We start from the raw sequence: 24760 nt of genomic DNA, 5'->3' as shown, positions 1-24760 counted from the left end.
ATGTTTTATTCTAGTTCTATTTTTATTCATTTTTATCTATTTACAACTAGCTACTGCTGGTGACATGATCTTGAGCTACATGTAGAAATGGCTGTGCCCTTATTTTCTTGTGCTTTCCTGTTATTACTTGTTTTGTTAACTTTATCATGTCTCTTAACCTCCCTGTGCCTGCCCTGCTAAGTTGCACAGCACATGTAAAGGTGAAACATATGACTATTTCTATAAATAGAAGCTTATTGTTTCTATTGATCTGAAAGGAAGAGCAAGGCTTTAAGTGAGGTGAACATATACTATCTGGACCATATTAAGACTTCCTCACACATTATCCCAACTTAAATTTACAAATCTGAAAATGGATGCCTGAAGACTAATACTTAAAAAACCTTTTTTCTATTTCAGAAATCTAAATAATTCCTCACTGAAACTGGAGAAATTGGGGGTGGGGGGGGATGGGCGGGGGTGTGGCACACCTTAAAAATATTAGACTATTCACAAGGAAATTCTTTTGGAAAGTTTTGCAATTATGTGATTTTCAAGGTAGGGGTAAACTTTTAAATTCTCTTTATAACTCGTAGATGAGACAGGTTCAGCAAAGGTGAGGTTTGCCCTTCAGTCACTCATTCATATTCATTCAATGTGCATAATACTGAATGAACTCTTGAAGACTAAGAAAAAAAAAATCTGTTTCACATGCTAATTGAGAATCAGTTTTTGTTTTAGTATGCGTAAATTAAATTGCATGGGATTTTTTTTCTGTGGTAGGTACTTTTTTATACATTAATGAATGTGCTTTTCCTGTTCATCATAGCTCCCTACATGCCTTCTAGTATATTTTCATATCCATATCAGGTGTCTTAAGAGTTATCTGCTCACTATCAAACATCTTTTTACCTCTTTTTCTTTCCTCTCTTTCCCATCTGTTCAGTCTCCAGATGCACCCCAGTTCAGCTGCATTTCCAGTAAAGTCTTTGTGTGGGAAGAGCAAGCACAGCTTTCCAGGAAAGTTCAGGGATCCTGGTCCCAGTTTGAGGACCTCAAAGCCCCTGACAGGACTAACTGTTGGCTGTTTAGATGGGCCTTCACTGTCATCCCACAAATTTGAGTGTTTCAGCATCTCAGTACATGCAAATGAACAAATGTCAAAGTATCTTTCTCCCCTCCACCACAGACAAAAATTTCTGTTTGCAGCTGGTTGTTGAAATGAATGAATCTGCTGTTTCAGCATCTGGCGCTATCCGGGTTGCTACTCTTGACTGGGAAAGAGAACCTGAGGGCCTGGCTACTTTAGTGTAGGTGGAGAGTGTGGGATCTCTATAAATGACATTATGTGTAGGAGAAGGGAATACAGGTGACCTTGTCCCTGATAAGTAAGAGCTGTGTTAATTACCCAATACAGCCTCATCCCTGATGAGTCACAGCTGTGTCCAATAAGATACGTGGGATAAAAGGGAGTGGGTTAGCTGGTGAGAGGGGAATAATGAAGGAGGAGGAGCCTTGTGGGAGAGAGAGAATTATGGCGAGGAAGGAAGGATCCTAGGGAGGGTGAATCATTGCTATGAGGTAAGTCTGTAGTCAGAGCCTGTTGTTGGAACCTGCAGTCACAGTCTAGCTAGGTAAAAGCCTGCATTCAGAGTCTGCAAACCAACACGTGCAGTCATAGTTTAGCAGGAAATAACCAGCAGTCAGAGGCTGCAAGGGAAACCTACAGTAGGAGCTTGCTGCAGCAGGAGTCAGGATGGCTGAGCTGTAAGGAGTAAACCAGGATTTTTTTCATGCTGTGATAAATAAGAAGCCTGTGTCATGGCCTATTTCTACCCTCTAACAAGAGGACTGCTGCAACAATTATGATCATGAAAACTCCTCACAGATGTGAATATCCAGAGTTGCACACTGCCAGGTTTCTGTAAGCAAGCAGTTAAGAGGAGATGTTTCTCTACAGATAGGAAACTTTTCATGGTCTCTAAGTGAATAATTTAGCACTGATAGTACTGTAAACATTATAGAAATTGGAATGAGATTATAATGTTCCCAAGGTTCTTTTTTCCTGAAAATGTAAAAGATTTGTGAAAATAGCTGCTTAAATTAGAGTAAATGCTAATTCATTATACTTGTTATTTGCATATATTTATACTTATCAATCATTAACAAAATATTTTAAGCAAATTTATATTTTTCCTATAGAATATATTAGAAATTGTAATATATTGATTATACTATATGAAATGTACTTTAATATTTAATTTATAGATTTAATCTGCTATTGCACATCAATGTCAAGCTAAATAGTTTTCCAACTACTTTGATTTCCAGGAGAATATCAAAATTCAGCTATTCATTCTGAATATGGCTCCTTTATTTTTGATCCTCACTCTATTTCTCATGTTGACTACACGTTTACTGTCTCGCGTGGGAAAAAGTTCCTAACAGTTTTCCTCCTTTTTTTTTTTTTTTTTTTTTGCATGCCTTTTGCAGGCTTCTCATTTTCAAAGTTCCTTTGTTCATTCCAGTCTCTCAAAATTTGCTACTGTGCTCTCTCCTATTATAAATGTAAACTTAATTTTTCCACAACAGAGCTAAGTGATTCATTAAGCTCATAATGATGGAATATACAAGTATCTCTTTTCTTTCAAACTGCTTCTTTATCACTTTGTTTCTTTTAAATTATATATTTTGCAATGCCTTAAATTTTTGCATGTGTCTTGGTATAACCCTAGCCATCAACCAAACTCCCCAGGCAGTCCTCACTCGCTCCCTTGCCAGCAGGAGAGAGAATTAGAAGGGTAAAAGCCAGAAAACTCATGGGTTGAGACAAAGACAGGTTAATAGGGAAAGCAAAAGTCATGCACAAAGCAAAGCAAGAAATTCGCCGGTTCCCATGGGCAGGCAACTGTTCAGCCATCTCCATCAGAGCAGGACCCCATCACACATAATCATGACTTGGGAACATAAACTAGATTGTTCCAAACATTCACCCCTTTCCTCTTTCTTCCCCTTGCCTTATAAACTGAGCTTGAAGCCACATGGCCTGGAATATCCTGATCACCTGGGGTCACCTGTCCTGGCTGTCCCATGCTTCTCCAGCCTCCTCCTTGGTGTGGCAGTATGTCAGGTAGAAAAAGCCTTGTCTCTGTGTAAGCCCTGCTCAGCAATAACAAAAATATCTCTGCTACCATCACTGTGTTCAGCACAAGTCCAAGACACAGCCTCATACTAGCCATCATGGAGAAAATTAACTCTACCCCAGCCAAATCCAGCACAAAGTGTTTTAACGCTTTCCTTTCTGTTACACTGTATTTTCCATTCTCAAAACTTTAGTTTGCCTCCTTTTCATTGTCTAATAAGTTTTTGTGGTTTTGTTTTCTTTATTTTAAATGTGCAAATCTTCCAAATCAAGTGATTTTTTTTTTTGTTTCAGTAACTGAGCTTGGAAACCTCAGGACTAAATCAAGGCTGTAGTGTTTACAAAAGCAGAGTTGTAAGATGCTATCACTCTATTGTTTCTTTGAATTAGTTAGGGCAGTACTTTTTTCATTAAAAATGTCGTTTTGATGCCCTGAACCTCTTTAGATATTGAAGAACAGATCTGTGATACTTAACCAAAGACTATGGTGACTGTTAAGGCAAAAGGAAATATTTTGTTTCATACTGCTGCAGTGGAGCTTTTTCTGGAGGTGCTTTTTCAGAAAATTGCAAAGCCATTCATGATGTCACACAGCTAATCTTTGTTAGAGAGGCAGCCACCAAGGAAAGCATATGAAAAATGTGAAGAATCAGGGCAAAACCCACACCATACCTCTCTTGGTTGTCAACACCAAATGTAGAAATAGAAGGGAGGGAAGTATAAATTGTCTCTCTGTGATTTCACAAATGAGTAATTGTGGACTACCTCAGAATACATTGCACGTCAAAGTCATACCACTCTGACAAAGTGAACAGGAGAGTTTTTAAGTAACTATTCTCTGAAGGCACTATTAAGTCTCTATTCCAGCATGGATAGTAACTTTCACAGAAGTAAACTCTTGTGGGGGTTATTACAACAACACAGCTGTAAATTGGCAGATAGATAAAGGTCACTCAGAAAAGGTAAGTAATCCCTTTGCTCCAGTGTAGAACTAAATCACAGCAGTATCGGGTTGTTTCCTGATATAAAAACATGATTTTTATTAGTTATACTACCAGGAGACCATTTCAAAAATCCTTACTGGAAGTCACAAGTAAAGCATGTGCTTTACAAACTAAATTTGAAGAACTATATTTGAATATATTGCCCAAAATATATTTTTACATATTCATTAATTTGTTGTTGGTTTTTTATGTGTTGTTTTGTTTGTTTGTTTTTCCCCTGTTCCTCCACATTTCTTAATCTTCTTTAAACAGATAAAAAAGTATGTAAACAGTAAAAAAGTATTTGGTGTAAGGAATGATGGATTTTTCAAATCGGATGTTTTAAAATAGAGGTGTGAATAAAAAAAAAAAAAGAAACAGGAGACTGGACAACATCTACAAAATTAGGGAATCTTAAGTTTAGAAAGCCTAATGGATTCATTTGATGTTACTAAGGAAACTAGTTATAACTGTTTAGCTGTGCCTTAAGACATTTTACTCTTAGAAGGACAAGAAGAAAGGGAAGGGGCCGGTAAATAGAGCAGCTCTTTCTAAAGACCAGTAAGGGTGAGAAGAGAATGTTCTGATCAAATCTCAGCCAGCCCACTTTCATTTTTGAAAGACGTGAGATCATACACTAACTCATCGGTAAGTATCTAGCAAATAGTGAGATGTTAAAAAGATGGTGTGAATGTGTCAAGAACAAATAGTGTCAAAGTACTCTAATTTCTTTTTTTGACAAGGCACCTGACCTGGTGGATAAAAGAAACACTGAGGTTGTTATACCTTGACATCAATAAGGCTTTTGACACTGTTCCGCATGACATGTTCGTAAGATTAGTGTTAAAAACCTGGATGACAGAATGGAGAGTACACCTATAAAATTTAATGCTGATATCACACTAGGAGTATTTGTGAGCTCCTCAGAGAACAGAATAAGAAATCAAAATTATCTTGATGTCGTGAATAAATGGTGTAAATAACAAAAATAAAAGGCAGTATCAGGAAAAGCAATTCTCTTGAATTACTCTGGTTTTAAAAGCAAGGGGGCACATGTGAAAGGACACGGGGTATCCTGACTTTCAATAGATAAAATTACTCCAGTGACTTCCGATATTGTAAAAAATATATGAATTGTGGGGTTTTTTCTTGCTCCTAAGTGGTGCTTACAAGTCAGAGGAGAAAAGCTTATTTAAAGGAAAGCATATGTTAAATAATTATTTAGATTTTTAAGGAATGTTTTCCAAGTGCAATAGTCATCTTCTTATGATGTTGAGAGTCTCTTCAGTGATACTTTTAAGTAGTATAGTAGACAAATATCCAGTGGGGATGATGTAAGTACAGTTTATCATGTACAAAAGAATGACTATGGACTGGACATTCTTCAGAGATCCCTGCTGGGGTTTTTTATCACTTTTACTGTAAAATAGGAAGTCAAGTATTTTGCTAGGTGAGAGAATTGCTGAAAAGAGCCTGAATGAAAAAAAAAAAAAAGGATATATTACATTTTGTAATTGTTAAGGTGGTGAATAAGGTGACAGCACCTTTTGCTTGCAAATTTCTAATTGCACTTCAGACCAGAATCTGTGGATGCACAAAAGAACAGTTTAAAACTTCAAATACCTATCTGAATATTTTGAAACTCAGAGTTTCCTTTCTAGCTCAGTTTTAATTTACCTTTTTTTAGCTCCACTTGCTCTGAGTGATAACTTCTCTTTTAAATAGATTGTCTGATGTCCTCCATAATATACTGTATTAGAGAAGACATTATTTCACTGGAAAACTAAGACTGCAAGATTTGTATCTGGGAATGCATCCATGTAGTTTGGGGAGGATTTTCCAGCACGTTATTAAGCTGTCTACATGTTTCTGTTTTATTCATCCTCATTTTTGCCATGCATAGGGATGTGAGAGATGGGAAGAATTAAGATAAACTTATCTGAATAATTTTTGTGAATTCTAAAAAAATTATTGTGGTCATTTTAGTCCTAGGAACACAGAGCAAATACAGTTAGATACCAGGGATTTTTAAATGAGCAGATTCTCATTCTTTCTGATTTCATCTCAACTGTTTTGCAAAACCAAATGAGTCCTCCCAACAGGAAATCTAGGAATAAAACTAGCAAGAGCAACAAAATTTCTAAAGAAAAAACACAAGGATTTGTCATGGACCAAATTTATGTTACCTTGACAACATTTTGGTTAACATATTAAAAATATTTGTATAAGAGATACACAAAAGTTAGCCCTTTATTATAGTACTACAATAACTGTTTCAAATAGTTCTCCAATTGAAGATCTTTTCTGTTTGAAAAAAAAAATTTCAAAAGATTGTAATAAAAATCATGAATTTTCAACAATACCATCATGAAATGCACATTCAAAATTCATTAGTTTTCATGAATAATATTTTAACTTACTTGGCACTGAGAAACAAGGCCCTTTGCCAAATATAAACCTCTGGCTGCACTGTAAAATGCAATCAAGTCCCTCACAGTTTACACCAACCACCTCACTAATAGAGCTCAACCTCATGTTTAAGGCCACTTGAGAGGGTTAACCAATGGCCCTGTACTAACACAGTTGTGATTTTAAAATCTTGGGTGGTGTTTTATTTATTGCACAATGCACAGATACAACTTTGGATACACATGAGCTTTATCAACACTAGTTTGCTGTTGTCTGTGCTGGACTGTCCTGGGTGAGTTAATCTGTCCTTTATGGAAGATAATGGGAAAATAATGATTGCCATATGATAAAAAGGGGAAGTGGAAAATGTGTTTCGAGTCTCTTTACAAATGAGATTTTCAGATTTGAGGGTTACCCAGTCTCAAGTGGGAAGTAGTCTGCAATCAAATACAGTAGACATAACTGGTTAAGGCTGATACCTTTGTTAAGAAATAATTTTAAAATATTGAAAATATCTGTGAAATTACTCTGAATTTAATGCAGCAGTTTATAAAAACTTTGCTGGCTCTTGAAAAGATGAGAAGTTGCACCAACCAAAGAGGTTTAGCTCCAGAGACTAAGTCTGTTCAACAGTATGTTCATCCATGTACAAAAAGAGATAGGTATATCACACATAATCATGCATGTGTGAGTCTGTGAAAAGAAAAGTAATGTAAGGTCACATAGTTTATTTGAAAATGTAAACTTTTTCTTTTCATGTTTTTGCACTAGGGCAAAGTAGTTCCTAATTTAGGTTTATCTAGAGGCATCCTATTTCTATACTGTAATTGTATTAGAAAAAAAAAGTTATCTTCTATGCAGGAATATACACACAAGAGCTGTAATTGACTTCTAACTTTAAGAAAAACTTGAATCATATGAATTATTGAATATTGAGATAATCAAAAGGTACAGGCAAAGTATTCCGCATTCCTTATTTGTCATTTCTCTTACATAAGTGCAGCTTGTAAGAATTTTTTTAAATAAGTGAGAAAACCCCCTAAGCTTGTCTCTCTCTTGTGGTGTTTTGTTTTTTTTTTTTAGAGAAGGTAATGAAATATTTGCTTTACAACTCCTCTGTACTTTCAAGAACTGCATGGACTTTACTTACTAAATTTCTTGAAGTTCCTTCATTTTAGATGGCTGCTTTGTTGTCATACTAATACTTCTGTCAGATCCATCTATCTCACATAAACACTTTTCCCTTACACTCTTTGTTATCTCTTGTGTGATTAATATTCCAATGTAACTGTGCCTGTTGTTGTGAATCTGATTCTTGCCAAACACAGAGAGCTCAGTTGGCTTCCTGGGGGTTGTGACCTCTCAGCAGTTTGAAAAATTAGTGCATTTATTTATAGTGATAATCATTTTTAAAAGTCAATAGTTACTAAAATGTGGTGTTTACAATAGCAATGATTTGTTTCTTTCCTTATGGACAAAAACCCAAACACACCCCTTAAACCCATTTAAATAGCAATATCTGATTGTAATGTGATGCTTTATGTCAAAATACTTCCCAGAATTTGAAATTAATTGCAATCCCTTTTATATAATTTCTTTTTTTTTTTTCTTTTTTCTCGTGGAGGTCTTGGAGAGTTTCAGTGCCCTAAATAATAGAAAAATAACTCATTTGCTGATTGGGGGAAAAAATAGAACCTGATTCAACTGAATTACAGAAAATTGCGCACCATAAAGCTTCAAAGGTACTGAAAGGTAAGCTCATTAATAGAGCTAATGGGACTTTGAATTAACTCAATTACTTGAAGAGCATAAAAATATTTTGATACTTCTCAATTTTAAAGGTGAGATGTAATGCCAATAAATAGTAGGATCCCAAATTACTTGAAGATCATGAGAAATTTTATTTAAGATGCTTGTTTCAAAAGTATAGCTAGACTCTTCTGTTTTTGTAACAAGTCAGGTACAGCAGGCTGCTCAGAAACTTTTGACTTATAGTCTAGAGTTGTCAAATATTTTCAAATTTTAAAGATAGTAATAATTTATTAAATTATTCTTATTAATAAAATAATATTAAAATTTGCATATTTAAATCATCTTTACTTGCTAACACAAGCCTCATCCTTTTCTTGGATGTGTTTTAGACTTTTTATGTCATTTGAGCCATTTTAAAGTTTTCATGCAAGAAAGCCGGGTGTCTGATCAGGAGAGGACAACATTTACATTCCTTTTCCTTCATCCTTATGTGTTGCTCTTACTGTGTTGCCTTAAGAGCTTGTGACATTTTAAGAAAGCATATGCAAAATCAGGGAGTTGTATGCAAAATTGAGTGAAGCAGATTGCAATTGTCGTGGCATACATTCCTATCTGAGATCAGGTAAACCTCCCCAATATACAAAACCACCTTCTGAATAAGCCAGGTTTGTATGTTGCTTATAACGTTAGCACAAAGATTCAGCAAAACTGCAGTGACCAAAAGTCTTTAAGTCTTAGTAAAATCATTAATTCTGACAGATAAACAGCTATGCTAACTTTTCTTTCAAAATGCAAAATTTTGATTGTTTACATGCCCAACCAGTGCTGCCCTTCTTTACAAGATCCATAGGCTTTAATGCCCAGAGCTGGAAGTCATTCCCACTAAACAAACTGGAGAACCTCAAACACAAATGTCTTTCAGCAACTTTCTTTAGTTATATTAAATTCTGAATTAAATTATATTAAATCTAGCAATTGATTTAATTCTGCTTGCAACACTAGCAACCTAGCGTGTTCCACTCTTGAAACTGTTGTTAAGAAATAAAAATTATTCCATTTTGGTTTAGATAATGTTTTTGAAGAAGTAAAATGAGAGTAAAGATTTGAGTATAAATATCCACTGGGGAAGCTCCATGGAGTTTAAAAGTTCAGAGGGTGACAACAGGCACTTACTACAATGAACTCTACCAGCTGAGTAGTGTCATTCACACCCTGATACACCAACACTACTCTGTCTGGAGGGCAATCAGTGAGTCTCCTAAAGAAGTCAACCAGAATTTTGCAATCAAACCTGCTCAAGATCCTCATCAGGCATACCCAAGTCATACTCTTGCATAACTGGCTGATATAAGTTATCTTTTGACTCAGTCTGTCCCTGAGTGCCAGTGCCCTTCCTAGGGTGCTGAAGATGAAGTATGGACAAGGACAGGAAGTACTGAAGATTGAAAGCCACTTTTTGACCAGACCAGGAAGCATTATTTTCAGAGTAGGCTGGAAATTATGCTCCTGCACAATTGCAGGGAATATCTTCCCTTGCCCTTGACAGCAGCTCTTTAAGTGGTATGCTTGACAGGGCAATCCGTATCATGTGTGAGGGCAAATTTCAGCCCTTAGATGGCAGAGTGGCTACATCTTGGCCACCAAAAAAACAACTTTTGCCTAGTAATGGATTCACTAAGCATATATATTTTGGTGTTGGTTTCTAACTACAGGACTGAATAACTATTTTATTTATGAAATACTGAATAATTTACTGAATCATTGTTAGTATATGTCATCAGTATAAGATAATGCTACTGTTTTTTGGGGTTTTTTTAATAGTAACAGCCAAACAGATATTAGTCATTGTACTACAGGCATTGTACTGTGAAAAAATATCTTCCCATAGACTGCAGCTGCTATTAGTGCTCATTTTGTATCTTTATAAGAATATTTTCACGTCTTAGAACAGTTTTTTCAAAAGTACTTATATACATATTGTTTTCAGAGATATCTGTAAAATTATGGGGTTTTATTATTCTAGTATTTTTAAATTATTTTAGGGTTTTAGAAAAGTAAGCAGTATGTATGTTTGTATCTGATCTACATGATCAATTCCAAGTTGGGAAATACTATTTTGAACCTATAAGCATTTCTCAGGGGGGATAAGAGTTATCAGAGATTACACCTCTTCTGATAATATTAAAATATAAATAAAAAAAAATAAACAGATGTAGGTTAAAGAAGCGCAATTTTGTCACCTAAAACCAAGGGAAGCTGGCATTTCTTGTATAAAGAAATTGTAAACATTATAAGATTCAGAACATAAAGGAACCACAGTAATCATGTGAAATTGCCTCAACTCCTTTCTTGCTTATTTCTGCATCATCTGTGCACTAGATCTTTTTATCTGTACACTGAATTGGGCTAGTCTTGACATATTTTAGAGTTGGCTGCCACCTTCTGGAATCTGGCCTTATTTTATCTTTAATACAGTTTGGAGGAGCTAGTGGAGGTTGGGTTTGTGCTGAAACTTTATTAAGATGGATGATGTAAACTGTGAGTGCCTAAAAGTAAGAATTTAGGCATAACTGATTTGAACACAGAAAGTACACGTCCCTGCCTGGTGAAGTACATTTAAATGAAAGGAAAAGGCACCCTCTCAGCTGCCTGTCATTCATGGCGATATTGTTCCCTACATCAGACAAAAAAATAATAAAAAATGTTGAATCTACTGGATAGCATTCCTCTAAGGCATTGCAAAACAGCTCAAACCTCTCTTTCTTTCACCAGTGTGAATAAACTACACATAAAATCATCTATTATTCAATACAATGTAACATTTATGAAAGCTCTGCAGTATAATGACACTGCAGCAACCTCACCCAAGAGTCTGCCAGCAGCTAATAACAGCTTAAGCCATGTGTTATAAAGACCTACAGCTTTTTGGACAGTGATATCCAAAGTACCAGGGAAATGTTCACATGCTTGGCCCTTGTAGCGTTGCAGCCATAATCACTGAGAAGAATAGTGTTTTGTTTTGTTTTTTCTTGAAACCAATTGCTGAATATCCCTGCAGTATGCAATAGCAATGTGAGATCCAAAATGTGCAACTACTGTGGGATCCCTTTTCCACTCTGCTGCACATTAAGAGGAGTACAAACCTTAAAGCATTTCCAAACCTATATTATGCTAAACACAATAACTCCAGGCAGCCAACTCTGTCCCAGCATTGACTGATGCCAGTCTTCACTGCTGCTGTCTCTGCCAGGAAAGGTTTGCTTTGTATATTAAAGTTAGTTGCAGTCAAATGTTTTACTCAGCATGTTCGAGTAATCCTTCACAGGATGGCATAGCACTATCCTCAACAGAAGGGTGAAAATCTTGAACTGTAGTCTTGGATGAACCCCAGGGCATAGGAAAAGCTTTTATTATGTGAAGATAGCCCTCAAAGCTAAAAGAAATCTCAGATGAAATAATTGACTATCAGCTCACTGAAGAGAAAAGCAGAATTTGAGAACTTTCTGTTGATTAATCAAAACTCATCCAGATCACAAAGTCTGAAAGTTCTTTATGCTCTTAAAGAGAAGTAAAAATCTGTTTTCCCAGTGCCTAGATTATCTAAACTACACTTCCAAGTGTACAGCTTCACTCCATCAGCAGCCTGGAGACATTGTAGGGGAAGATCTGTCTCTATAGGAGTCTTATCTAATTCTGCTTTTCTAGTGTGTAGTGGGTTGACTTTGGCTGGATGTCTGGTACTTGTTAAGCCACTCCAATCCTCAGCTGGACGTGGGGAGAAAAAAGTGATAAGAGGGTCAAAATGAGGACAGGCAGATCATTCAGCAAATACCATCATAGGCAAAACAGGCCCTAGTTGGAGAACTTGATTTCTTACCTGCCAAATCAGGGTAGTTTAATAAGAAAATAAAAATTAAATCTTAAAATACTTTCCCCCCTTCCTTTATTCTTCACAGAATCAATTTCATTCTTTATTTTCTCTACTCTCTTGCCTTTCTATCCACCCTGATCAGGACAGGGGAATTGGGAATGGGGGCTGTGGTCAGTTCGTCAAAGATTGTCTCTACAGCTTCTTCCTCCTCATGGCTAGGACTCCTTATACTCTCCTACTGCTCCAGAATGGGATCCCTCAGTCATCCATAAGCATCCCTAATGTGAATCCTTCCCAGACCTCTCTCTGCTCTGGCACCTGAAGTATCTCCTTGTGCTCCCTCTGCACAGACCTTGGTTTTCCCTGACCATTTTTTCACTGCTTTCTTAAATATGTTATCCCAGAGACACGACTACTGTTGCTGTTGGGCTCAGCCTTGGCCACCTTGGAGCCAGCTGGTATTGGCTCTGTCAGGCATGGGGATGCTCCTGGCAGCTTTTCCCAGAAATCAGCCCTGTAGCCTCCCTGGTACCAAAACCTTGCCATGCAAACCCAATACATACAGTCTGCCTGGGCATGCCAATATGTTCAAAAGGTATGTTTGGCTACCTAGAGGAATGCTTCAATTTAGAATTTTTTTGCGTGAGATTTAGTATATACAGAAGTTCTTCTAAAGTAATGTTGAAAGTTACAACATAATGAGCAATTAGTGTGCAACCACTATATACCTCCTTTACTAGATCTACACAAAGAGTGAGAAGATGTCTCTCTATTTTTTTAGAAGTTTTTTAATTGTGATTGAATTAAAAGACAGATGAGACTTGAGGTTCTCAAGCATTATTTCAGCTTACGTGTGACAAGGCCTCATAAAATTGATGTCTTCAATTACCAGAAACAGTGACACAAAATATTCTGTATTTGTGCCAGTGAAATTTGGGAGATGATTTTACCTAATTGATTTTGTGTTTAAGCTTCATATCTCCAGTACAGTCCATGACTATATGTTTTCTGATTATGAAATGCAATGACTCTATTGAAATAGGTTAGTCTAATTAGTCATGGCAGCATTAAAAGAAAAAGTACAAAAATAAAAATTCCTTATGTTACTGTTAAACTACAACAATTTAGTTCAGAATTAAGGAAAGTGAGCGTTAGTAAGCTCATGTTGGAGCAAAACCTAGAGCTGAACTCACTAATTGCCCCTCCTACTGCTCGGTTCAAATCTAACAAGCCTCAAGCTGTTAATACATACTTTGTGAACAGGTGAACACATCACTCTGTGTCCTACCCCATGAGCCAGTGGAGTGCATTGTCATGCATAACTGAGGAGGAATGTTGTAAGTGTCACTGGCACGTCTTGCAGCTGGCACTGCAGGCAGTGACCGGGCAGAAATCTCCTTGCTGGTGCTACACTGCTGTGGTCTGGACAGAAAGGAAGATAGCTGTCTTGTCAGGGTATGGGCTGTGAAACAAAGATGTACTACAGGAAAAGAAAACAAAACAAAAACACCTATTCCTGCACTGCACAATACAGATATGCCAGGTTAGTGAGAGCCCATGTATTCCCCATCTTGCTAAGGGAAATATGCCATGTGTAAGTACACTTTTTCTGCTTCCTAGTTTCAGTTCTTCCTGTCCTTTTCACTTTTATCCTCTTTCTCCATCTATCTTCTATCCCAAAGTTCCCTTCAGAAACGTAGCCCTGGGACCAAGGTGAATATTCTTGACTTCAGTCATCAGTTTTGCAGTATGTTACTAAGACTACCCTTCCAAGGGTGCTATAACACTGTATCAGCTTCCTCCAGCAGCCTTCCATTGCAGTCAGTGTGATGGGTCCTGAGATACGTTTTTATCTTCTATACAAAGATGGCATACATTAACTGCATCTCCCTAGTGCAATGTCACATAGCACTGTTTCATTATGCTGCTATGAAAATCTTATCAAAAAATAGTAAAAAAGGAGAGAGAAAAAAGGTAGCAGTAAGAGTTGTTGGCTTCATAGTTTCATAGCTCTGTTCTGCATTTAGAAGCCATAGATACAGCTTTACTCCAAAAAGAGATAATGTATCATCACATTTCATCTTAACATTGAATTTACAACTGCAGTCCTGTTTGAGTGTCCTCTCTTGCATCCTGATTTTTTGTTTTCTTTTTGTTAAATATGCCCATGTTAAAAATTATGAGGAATGCTTAATCTATAAGATTTTCTGACCTTTTAAAAACAGATTGTCGCAGGGAAATACTCATATGTAAAATAGCACCAACAGTATCATTAGAACTGCCATAAATTATTAATGTTCTTCACTCTGTAGGTGATTTATGTGCTAAATTTATATTATAAAGACTCATTTTTTCTTCAAAAATTTTTGCAGTATTTTTCAAACTAAAGGCATATCCACATTGCAGTCTAGAGCAGAAATTCCCACACTAGTTTCTGACAGCCTAGCAGCAGTATCATAAGAGTAACTCCTATTATTAAAATAATAGGCTATTATTAAAATAACATCATAATCTAATTTTATTTAAAGGCCTGCTACAGAGAGCCATGCCTTCTGAATTGTGATGGTAGTCACATCCAGGACATAACAGTGCTTGCTAAAAATTAAAACAGCAATCTAGGAGTGTAAACAAGCTTTAATACAATGTATTTCTTACTTTATGAGATCTTCCTTTTAAATTTTTGGACACATTATCTGAAATTATCATAGATCTCCTCTTCCAGTGTGATTTTGTTGCTCTTCTCTGCTTACCTTTTGTGTGCACAGCAAATTCTCTTGTAGTCAGTCAGCAAACCTATCTGAGAAATGAGGATATTTTTAGTAGAACTTGGCAGAAGGTAATTGATTATTTTCACCTCTGCAATCTTTGATTAAAGACAATGTGCTTAGGGGGCAAAGTCAACAATCATTCCAAAACATATACAAGTATTTAATTGTAGCAATTAATTTATCTATACAACTCCGTGTACTTTTAAAAAGCTTCTTGACTGAGAATGAATGCCTCATCAGTCTTAAATATAACAGCCTGAAAGAACAAGCGAAGCCAGTAGAATAACAAACAGTACTGCAGAAACCTCAGGCACTTGCAGGAAACAAAAAGACATTTCCAACTCCATGCAGAAAAAAATTATGAAGAATTTGAGAAATAAAGACTGCAGAAGAAACATCAATTGATAGAGCCACAAAAATTAAGTACATCCTTGTACATGTTGCCATGTAAAAGAAATGAAAAAGCAGGTAAGCCTTGAGATGTAATTACAGAAACAATTTTGTAGGAGAGTTTGAAGAATTCAGTAGTTATGGAGCCCATTTTTATAAAAGTCATGTTCCCCATCAGTTTATCTGTACACTACAAACAAGAATTGCTGTCAGAATGTGAGTCAAAGGCAGCAGCTAATGAAAAACAAACATCCAGGGAAAGGCAGACAAGACAGATGAGCAGCAAAGGCAGATAAACAGCTTCAGAAGAATCGGTGTAAAAATGGCATTAGTTGGCCAGGGTAGACAAACCTTTGTTTTCTCCAAGCTTAAAAGGTTTACTCTTCCCAAAGATGACAGCCTAAATGCTGAAGGTAAGCAAAGTTAAAATACCCTATTCTCAGGATACAGGAAAAGTGATCAGGATATAGATTATCACCAGGTGACCCCAACTGGAAATATCACATAGAGAAAATATTCTCAGCAAAAAGGTTTATGCTTTACCAGAGGATATGATACAAAAGTGAGGGATTGAGCAGAAAGACCTCTTGGAAAGACTTCTGGATAGACAGGGAATAGAAAGGACTATCTTGAGTAGAAACAGGCTTCTGCCCATCTAAAAGAGGTCTTTCCTGAGTGATTTTTAATCAACAGCTCAGTGATATAGATACTCTCTCACAAACAACTCCATTTCAGTAGGGTTTACTGCACACCTTATGTCTCTTTCCTCACAGGAAGAAGAGAGAATTACGCAGAACAAAAGGGCAATGGAAATGAGCTAAAAAATACAAAATTAGTATTCTACTACCTAGCTTTATGCTTCCCCTAGCTCCTCAATACCACCAACCTCCTTCATACTCACTTTTAGTCAAGTGTGACAGGTAATATCCATGACATTAGTCAGACAACTACACCACATTTCCTGGCATAATCAGAAATGCAGTGATATAGAGTGATATTAGGGGTCATAACTTAGATGTCAATCACATATGTGATTGGTCATTTTTATCTTTTACAGTTGTATTAAGTTGCATTCATTTCTGAGAGACAACAGCATTCAAGTTCATCTAGAAGAGAATTCCAGGATTCTTCAGGTACTTTCAAAAATTAATTCTAAAATCATATAATCATAAAGTCATTAAGGCTACAAAAGACCTTCAACATCAGCCAACTTTTGACCAAGCACCACTGCGTCAACTAAACTTCAGCACTAAGTGCCACATCCAGTCATTTCTTTAACACTTCCAGGCAAGGTGATTCCAACACTTCCCTGGGCAACCCATTCCAATTCCAATTTTTTCGGTGAAAAAATTTTTCCTGACGTCCAACCTGCAACTCCTCTAGTTTAGCTTGAGGCTATTTCCTTTTGTTCTGTCTCTTGTCACCTGGGAGAAAAGGCCAACCCCCACCCAGCTACAACCTATTTCGTGCTTTTGTAGAGAGTGATAAAGTCATCCCCAAGCCTTTTTTTCTCCAAACTAAACAAGAAGAGATAAAAAGACCTTCCACTTTTTTTTTTTTTTTTTTTTTTTTTTTTTAACTTTCTTTTTTTCCCCCCCATATATAAGAATTTCATCAAGGTGAATTGCAAGATTTTTTTTTTTTTTTCTTTTTTTGGTAAGAAAGAGAATGCTTGAGTGATTTTAGTTTGCATTACTGTAGATACTTGTGTATTTGAAGTCTTCTCTTTCTTTCTACTGATATAGGAGTTAATATTTATAAATCTGTTGTAAATATCCAGAAAAATCTTAGGATTCTCTGAGGAGAAAAAGAGGTTTTCTGCAAGAGGCAGAACTGCTGCTGCAAACAACTCACTGTCATTATTTCCACAGCCTCTTGAAGAACAGCCAGTCCCAAGATAAATCCTAACACCTGATCCAAATTACATAGTTCCAGGCTGAGCAGATTACTTCATTTTTCCTTAAAACAATGTAGAAATTTGAAATCTTGAATGTACAGTCTAGACTTTAACAATAATTCTATTAATAACTCAGCTTTATTTTTTTGTCCTATAGTTTTTCCCAGTAAAATGAAAAGATTTAATACATTGAAGTTTTAATTTTTTATGTCATCGAAGTTTAAATATAGACCTAACGGCCCTTGTGATAACAGGCTACATTTCCTGAAACAGTATGTCAAAAGTTAATAAATGTTCTTGGCAAGAGCAAAGAAGGTCTCCCTAGTGCAGAAATTCACATGAAGCTGAATAGCTTACACAGTTGATGGTGGAGCTCAGAATAGTGGTGATGATGTAGACAAAGTACAACAATCCCTGTGAAGAGAAGTGTCAGAACTCTGAACATACTTTTGAAGTGAATTGAGGGTTTGTGGGCTCATATAAGTCAGATGGGGTGCAGCAGGAGTTTTATCTGGTTTTGCCATACACAACAGGAGGAAAAAACAAGGGTCAATGCAAAGTGTATTTTTGTGGCATTTCATGTGGGCGAATGGATGTTGATGAATGACAGAATAGATTAAATGTTTTCCATTATTTCACTGTACCTGTGGGCAGGTGCCTAGGGCTTTTCCTAGGGCTTTTATTTTATTTGCTCTACTGGAATCCTTGGGTTGTATATAAAATTATACAAAAGCTGATACTGAGGCAATTAATTAATTAAATCATTAGCCAAAGCTAAAAAAAATATAAATAACTATTTAGCTTGGCTTGGTACCAAAATTTCATTTAAGTATTGTATTAATAATGTAACACTGAAATTCAGCTATGAATAGATAAATTATACAAAAATTAGCCAAAAAGAATGACCATTCTCATATGCCATATAAGAATGATATCTCTCATATCAAGAAAGCTGCAGATGCACCATTTATTAAATTGCCAATGAGAAAAGCAACACTGAACAGAAATTTGTCTTTTTTTGAAAGTGAGAATAGATATCTGACCTAATGGGCTGAGAATTAGAAAATAACAAAAGACACAAGCAGAACAGAGTGAAAGAAAAGGGTACAATTCTTTAGAGTAGGGCAAAACAAAATAACTATATATTTATATTTGTGTATAAAGTTCTGCAGTATAAAACAGGATGTAAAGAAGTTGTTACCCCTTAACCAGAGCAAAGAAAACAAATATCAACACATAGCAACATGTTTCATGTAAACAACTTGCAATTATTAATTTTAAGGTACCCATAAAATATGATTTTATTATTGGGAAAATTTCCATGATTTGAAATAGTTTTCATATGTATTATTCATATATTATTTAATAAAGTTTTTTATTATTTGCTTGTTTGGGATTTTAATTCATGCTTGTCTTTTTGGAAGAAAAATCTATAGATTACAAACCTGTCTTTTTTTTTTTTTTTTTAAACACAGTTAATATTATGACACTGGGGGCTTTCCCCCCACCTCCCCGCCTTATATTCTGAAAAACATTTGGTCCTTCAAACTTTCTGATTTAAGATTCTGTAATTATACTGTGAAAATGTTGCAAATATATTCTTAGCACAAAATTTCCTCTATGCAGGTTGAAAACTAAGAAAAGAATTCGTCATAAAGCTTTGGGAAAAGAGGATGTATCCCTGACCATGGAAGAGTTAGCCAGACGACAAAACAAATATCTAAGGACACCCTCAAACATGGAGAGCTGCCAGGTCCAATTAAGATGGGTCCCAGCCGTGAATAGTCACTAATAAAATGATTTGGGAATAAGCAAAGTTCTGGGTCCCCTTAGAGGATAGGAATGCTGAGAAAGTTGGGAGTTTTATATTTATGTCTGTAGCAGTTATTAAGAGTAATCTTACAGTAGGTTATAGGAATAGCAATAGTGTTTGTGCTAACAATAAGGTTTTATAGTGGGGGATTTCTGAGCAGGGTCACTGCCTGGATGTAATTCAGAGAAACTCTAAGGCCCGTGGGGGATGCATTTGGCCTGAAAGAACGCCTCTGAATTTGAACACAAGCATGGATTTTTCCTGTATTAAATACTGGGAAAATTATATAAAATTCTTTTTGAGGGCTCTAAGGGGAGTGAAATGGAGTTATCAAACTCTGAATCCAAGGCTGAATAGCTGGTGTGAAACTAGTTTCTACATGTGAAAAATACCACACATATTGCTGTCCCATAAGTCAGCTAATAGCTCAGTTGGTTTAAAATGAGGAAAACTCTCTGCTGTGGAAAGTGCTTGGCATTCAGGTGCACAGCTTTAGTGAGATGCACCTTATGGGTAGTTTCTATCTGCAAATCTAGATGCACTAGGTGGTAAAATTACTGAAACTCATGTGTTGGTTTCCTTAATATTACGAGAGTTATACTGAACTCTGTTGAGACACTCACTCTAAACGTCGAGATAGTGAAATAATGAAGCCAAGCTGTGATCTTGTGCCTTCAGATAACTTTGCTTGTTTCAGTACATTTTTCATACTTTAAGCAATAAGACTAGAAGTTCTGCTCTGTAGATGCTTGCTTTCCCCTTAGATGCTTGCTTGCACCCCTTAGTTTCTGTATTTCTGATCAATGCTAAGACAGGGTCAAACTACAGCTGGACTCTTGCCTTTATAGGTAAGGCAGCCTTCCACACCTGATTCCACTTCCTGTCAAAAATTATGGAATGCACACTTTTATTCCTGAAAACTAGTGAAATTATCAATCAGTAAAGAATTTGAGTGACTGTAAATATCTTACATGGTGAGATTGAGGGGAGAAATACAAATTTAAATTTCTATCACTTTCATTCTCAAACTGCCACTCAGCTAAAGAGTAAGCAGCAAGTACTCGGCTAAAGAAGCACCCAGTTTTTGGCAGCTGTGAAGGAGGTGAAGCCAGAAGAGAGGGGTTGCTCCTGAAGTGAGAAACAGCAGCTGATAACATAAATTACTGCCATGATATTTAGATATGAGTAATATGGGTAGACAGAATCAACTCTTGTTGGAAAGCTCTAATCCCAAAAAGAAGAAAGCAATTCAACAAAAATGTGTGACAAGTGTCTGAAAGACTAGAAATAGGCTCATGTTATACAATTCTTCTATTCCATAGTCTCTTAATATTTTTTTAGCCTAGTAAAAATATTAATAAGGAAAAAACCTAACTACTTACTGGAGATTTTTGTTTTTATTTTTATTTTATTTTACTTGCAAGATCACTCTTTCTAGGGTTTGAGCACAGCATATTGCTCTTTATATAAAGGAATATTTTTTTAAAAAAATATTGCTTTTCTTTAACAGAGTTAAATTAAGGTATTCCATACGTGAAATATACTTCTTTTTGTGCACCACTTTACTAAAAATTAATTGTGTTTCTCAAAACAGAATCTCACTGCCTATAGTTTGGGACAGAATTTTGCTTGAGCTTTAGATTTTTTCACACTAAAATAGTTATGAACTATATCTAGTCCCTTTCCACCTCTCTATAATACATATGAAAGTTATAAGAAATAAGGGAAATAACTAGATTGTCGCTAGAGGACACAAAAAGAACAACACTCATGCAGTCTTTTGTCAGAGCAAAAGGAGGGCAGCTTATTTCTCAACCTTGGTTTATATAGATTCTGGACACTGACCAGGAATTGGAGAATGAGGCTGCCACCTCTCCAACCCCACTGGTCAAACTAGAAGTCCATCAATTGTCCCTCCTCCAAAGAGGAATGAGAAAACAACCACTCTGTTACATTCCATGAGAGACTCCACTACAAAAATGCAAACAATCAGAAGGCTAAAAAGAATATGGCAACACTCAATAAATGCAGTTATATAAATGGAGATATCAGTGTCACCCTGTTTTTTCTGAGTTTTTTAAAGCCTTCTGATTGTTCATAAGATGGAGTCAGTCTCTTTAGCTTTTGTACAATATTAGGAGCAGTTTTCACTTTTCCTCACACGTGTAACATAAACAAATCCTTTGTTTTTCATTCTCTGTCCTTTGTTTGCATATTTCTAACCTGAAAACAATTGTAACTGACAGTTGGTCTGGCCATTCGGCTGGGAGGTGAAAACTCCAGAAGCCAATCCACAGCCAGATCCACAAATGTATAAAAAGTAAGAAATAAACAGGCAGAGAGGCTCTCGGCCTTGGCTCAACCTTGGGCTCTCTCGGAGGAACTCTCTGCCCTGCGAAATCTCTCGTCTCCCTGTGGTTGCTTTGCGTGTCGCAATCACAATATCGGTACCTATTAAGTATTTCAGCTGCTACCTGACTGTAAAATGTTATCCCTTCCTGAGGGTGAGATATTGGAATTTCTATCAGCTTTTTATTGGTGACATCCATGTACATGTTCTGGTGCTATATTTTTGAAAGTTGTCCAAAAGTGATGCTGGTTGTGTAAAGCAAAAAAACCCACTTGAGAATATCAGAAATCTGTAAGGGGCTGAAAGGTCAAATGTAATTCTGCCTGCTTCCAGCTGGCTTCCCACTGTGTAGGCTTCTGTGAGAAATGTTCCAAGAAGGATGGAGTTTAGGACAAAACAGAGCGCTGTATGTGTAGTACACACAAGTCTTGCCATGCATATTCAATGCTTCAGACTGGAACACAGATAGGAAACAGCTGGCCATATGGAGCTGTATATATTTATGTATGTATACATACATATATATATACACACACACACACATGTATATATATACAACATTTGGTATCCGACTTGCAATAACTAATGGGTCAAAAATATCAGCATAAAGTCGTTGTCCTATCCTGTCATAGGATCAGCATTGTGATGCTTATCTCTTAATAAAAAAATGCTCCAATTTTTTTATGGTATGCATTTGGGAAATGAATAAACTGTACCTTGTCCTGAGTTTGCCCACCCTAGGACATACCTTTAGACCCCAAAACCCCATAGAAAAAATATAAAAAACCCGGAATGGTTTAGTTTTGTGAAGTGCTATCCCTGAAACATTAGCCTTGTTATTAGAAAAGGCTTCTATAAAGAAAAGGTTTTAAAAGGTTTTCAGTGTTATTTTCATCTTTTTTTTTCAAGATATAATTTGCTAAATATACCAAAGACTGCTCAAAGTTCTTGCATTGGAGCATGTCTGGCTCATTTTAGATTTTAACTTTTTATGAAAATGCTATTGCTTACACAAGCATCTGGTGTCCATTTTCAAGCAGACATTAATTTGAAACCCAAAGGGTTTGTGTGCTAAGCGTGTTATTTTGTAAAAGATAAATAACTGGAGTTGAGAAACAGTAAACATTCCTTTACCAAGTTCATTCTAGCATCAAGTTGTTAAAACACATTTTATTCTTAGAGACTGTACTAATTTCTAATAAGAGTATTTTGCTTTCTGTGTATGGTATCTGGTAGGCAGCTCCCTAGTGTGATGACATAACAAGAAAGAATGAAGTATAGACAGTTTTTCACAAATTGATTTAGTTTTTCTTCTGAAAGTTTCTTAAACTATAGAAACTTTGGAGAAACAGGATGAAGTAAGATTATTTTTGCTGTCTATCCTCTGATTAATTGGACAGAAAAAAATCAAGAAATTTAATGAAACTTGTACTTGTCTAAAACTTAGGAGTCCTAGCTCAATCAGTGAGCTGAGGGAAGGAAGTACTAATTAGCACTTCCATGGAAATTTTTAAGGATGTTAGAAATGGGTGACTGTGTAATAAATGATTTTCTGATTCTTGGGAGAAAATAATACCGTAAAAAAAGAAATAACTCTGTATTTCTGTATATATATATATATATATATATATACACACACACACACACATATATATATATACACACACATATACACACTGTATTTCATATATATATATATATACACACACACACACACATATAAATATTTATACACACACACAGGGTATCACTGGTTGGAACACATTAATATTTTGATATTTTGTTTGTTTCATGTTTTAAAGTCTATATATGAATTTTTTTCTTGCATTATTCTGACAAATGTTTAGCATCCCATAATGCAATTAATGAAATAACTTTCTACCATGAAGACAAAAATATTCAACATGTCTCCTAATGCTGCAGTCTCATTAATCTGGTTAAACTTTCACTTTTTTCAGTTTTTCTCCTCAATCCCATTTGCTGTTCAGGTGTGTAGCAGGGAAGTATTCCCTTTTTTTTTTTAAAACCTGTTTTTTACTCTTACCTTAACACGGCCTGTGTATATATCCTTCAAATTCTTATCCTTTAATGTTTTAGGATTTGCAGTTACAATGTGTGGTGATACTGGGGAGAGGATATATTCCTCACTAGGAAATATGGTTTTCTCAGCACTCAAAATCCGGCTGTGCTTGTGCTGTGAACTACCCAGAAAATATCACACCCAGGACCTGTGAACTTAATGAATAATCCTCTTTCATCTCCTGTGTTGTCAAATAATAAAAGTCCCATATGCATTATGAGTCTTTGGGCACAGTATGATGCTGCAGTCCTAGAAAATATAAACCATTTTTCTTCTGTCACTAACTACCCACCCGGGAACCATCTGAATATTATGATGACCTAGGAGATTCCAAGTCATAAAAATGGCTCTTGCCACACTGGTTATGTCTCTGACAGAGGACTAGCAGCAGTTAAATTTTCTCAGAAAAAAAAAAAAAAAAAAAAAAAAAAAAAAAAAAAAAAAAAAAAAAAACCCACACCTTAACCAAACAAATAAAAGTACTAAAATGTGTCTCATTTTATAGATAAAGCTGTTGAAAAAAACAGTACAGTGTCTGTAAAGTAGATCAGAGTGCACATGCAACACCAAGCTTACAGCTAAACATCATTCAGAAACTTATGAGATCTATTCATACTGATATGTGTCACTCAAAGGTGACTCTTCCAGGACTTAAAAGGAGAGACACTTAACTGTAATAATTAAAATCTCCTTGACTTCAACTTATAGTTAACTTTCTAAGAAAGAAGGAAGATTTGGTAGACGGGCTCACATGTACTATTTTAACTCTGCTCAAGGCTTTTCTGCAATGTCAGCAGTATTACATTGTGTTCAGAGTAGAAGGCTTTATAATTGCCTCAAAACCTGGATAGGTTCTAGTGTTGGTTGACTTAAAGTTATTGGTTAATTCTGTTCTAGTTTGGACTGAGGTTATGTGTTGCTGGTTTTTTTTCTTTTTTTTTTTTTTCCTCTCCTTTCTTTCCTCTTTCATGTAAGAATGATCTCCAGTGAAATGCTGAAAGTTCAAGCCCAAATAAGACAGAAATCAATGTTTCCACTCTATGCACCCTGCTTTAAATGCTAAAATGTTAGTGTGAAGAAATAAAACAGTCACAGACCTTAAAAAATGGGCGGCTGAGCAAGGCGTTAGAAGGGACTTCCAGGAGTGTACTGCTGGAATCTTGCCACTCGATGGCACTCTCTGTTCTACTCTTTGCTCGAAGCTCAGCACTGTCGTCCACCCAGCTCCTGAAACTCCTCCGAGCCGGCAAGAACGCACAAGTCACTTTGTTGTGATCTGCAAAATGTAAGGACCGTGGGGAGAGGAGATGTGCTTGGGAGGGTAGG

The 24760-nt window shown here is 36.1% G+C and overlaps 1 long non-coding RNA gene across 1 annotated transcript; it reads left to right on the top strand.

Annotated features, from left to right (window-relative positions):
- Positions 1–1478: 1478 nt before the first annotated feature.
- On the top strand, positions 1479–19059 carry LOC120753394 (uncharacterized). Its single transcript, XR_005701089.2, has 4 exons — positions 1479–1560; positions 8138–8265; positions 16352–16427; positions 18818–19059. It is a non-coding gene; the product is annotated as an uncharacterized LOC120753394 (long non-coding RNA).
- The last annotated feature ends 5701 nt before the right edge of the window (positions 19060–24760 follow it).

This window comes from Hirundo rustica, chromosome 5 (genome assembly GCF_015227805.2).
Source record: "Hirundo rustica isolate bHirRus1 chromosome 5, bHirRus1.pri.v3, whole genome shotgun sequence".
Lineage (NCBI taxonomy): Eukaryota > Metazoa > Chordata > Aves > Passeriformes > Hirundinidae > Hirundo > Hirundo rustica.
This window is presented reverse-complemented; position numbering and strand designations above follow the sequence as displayed.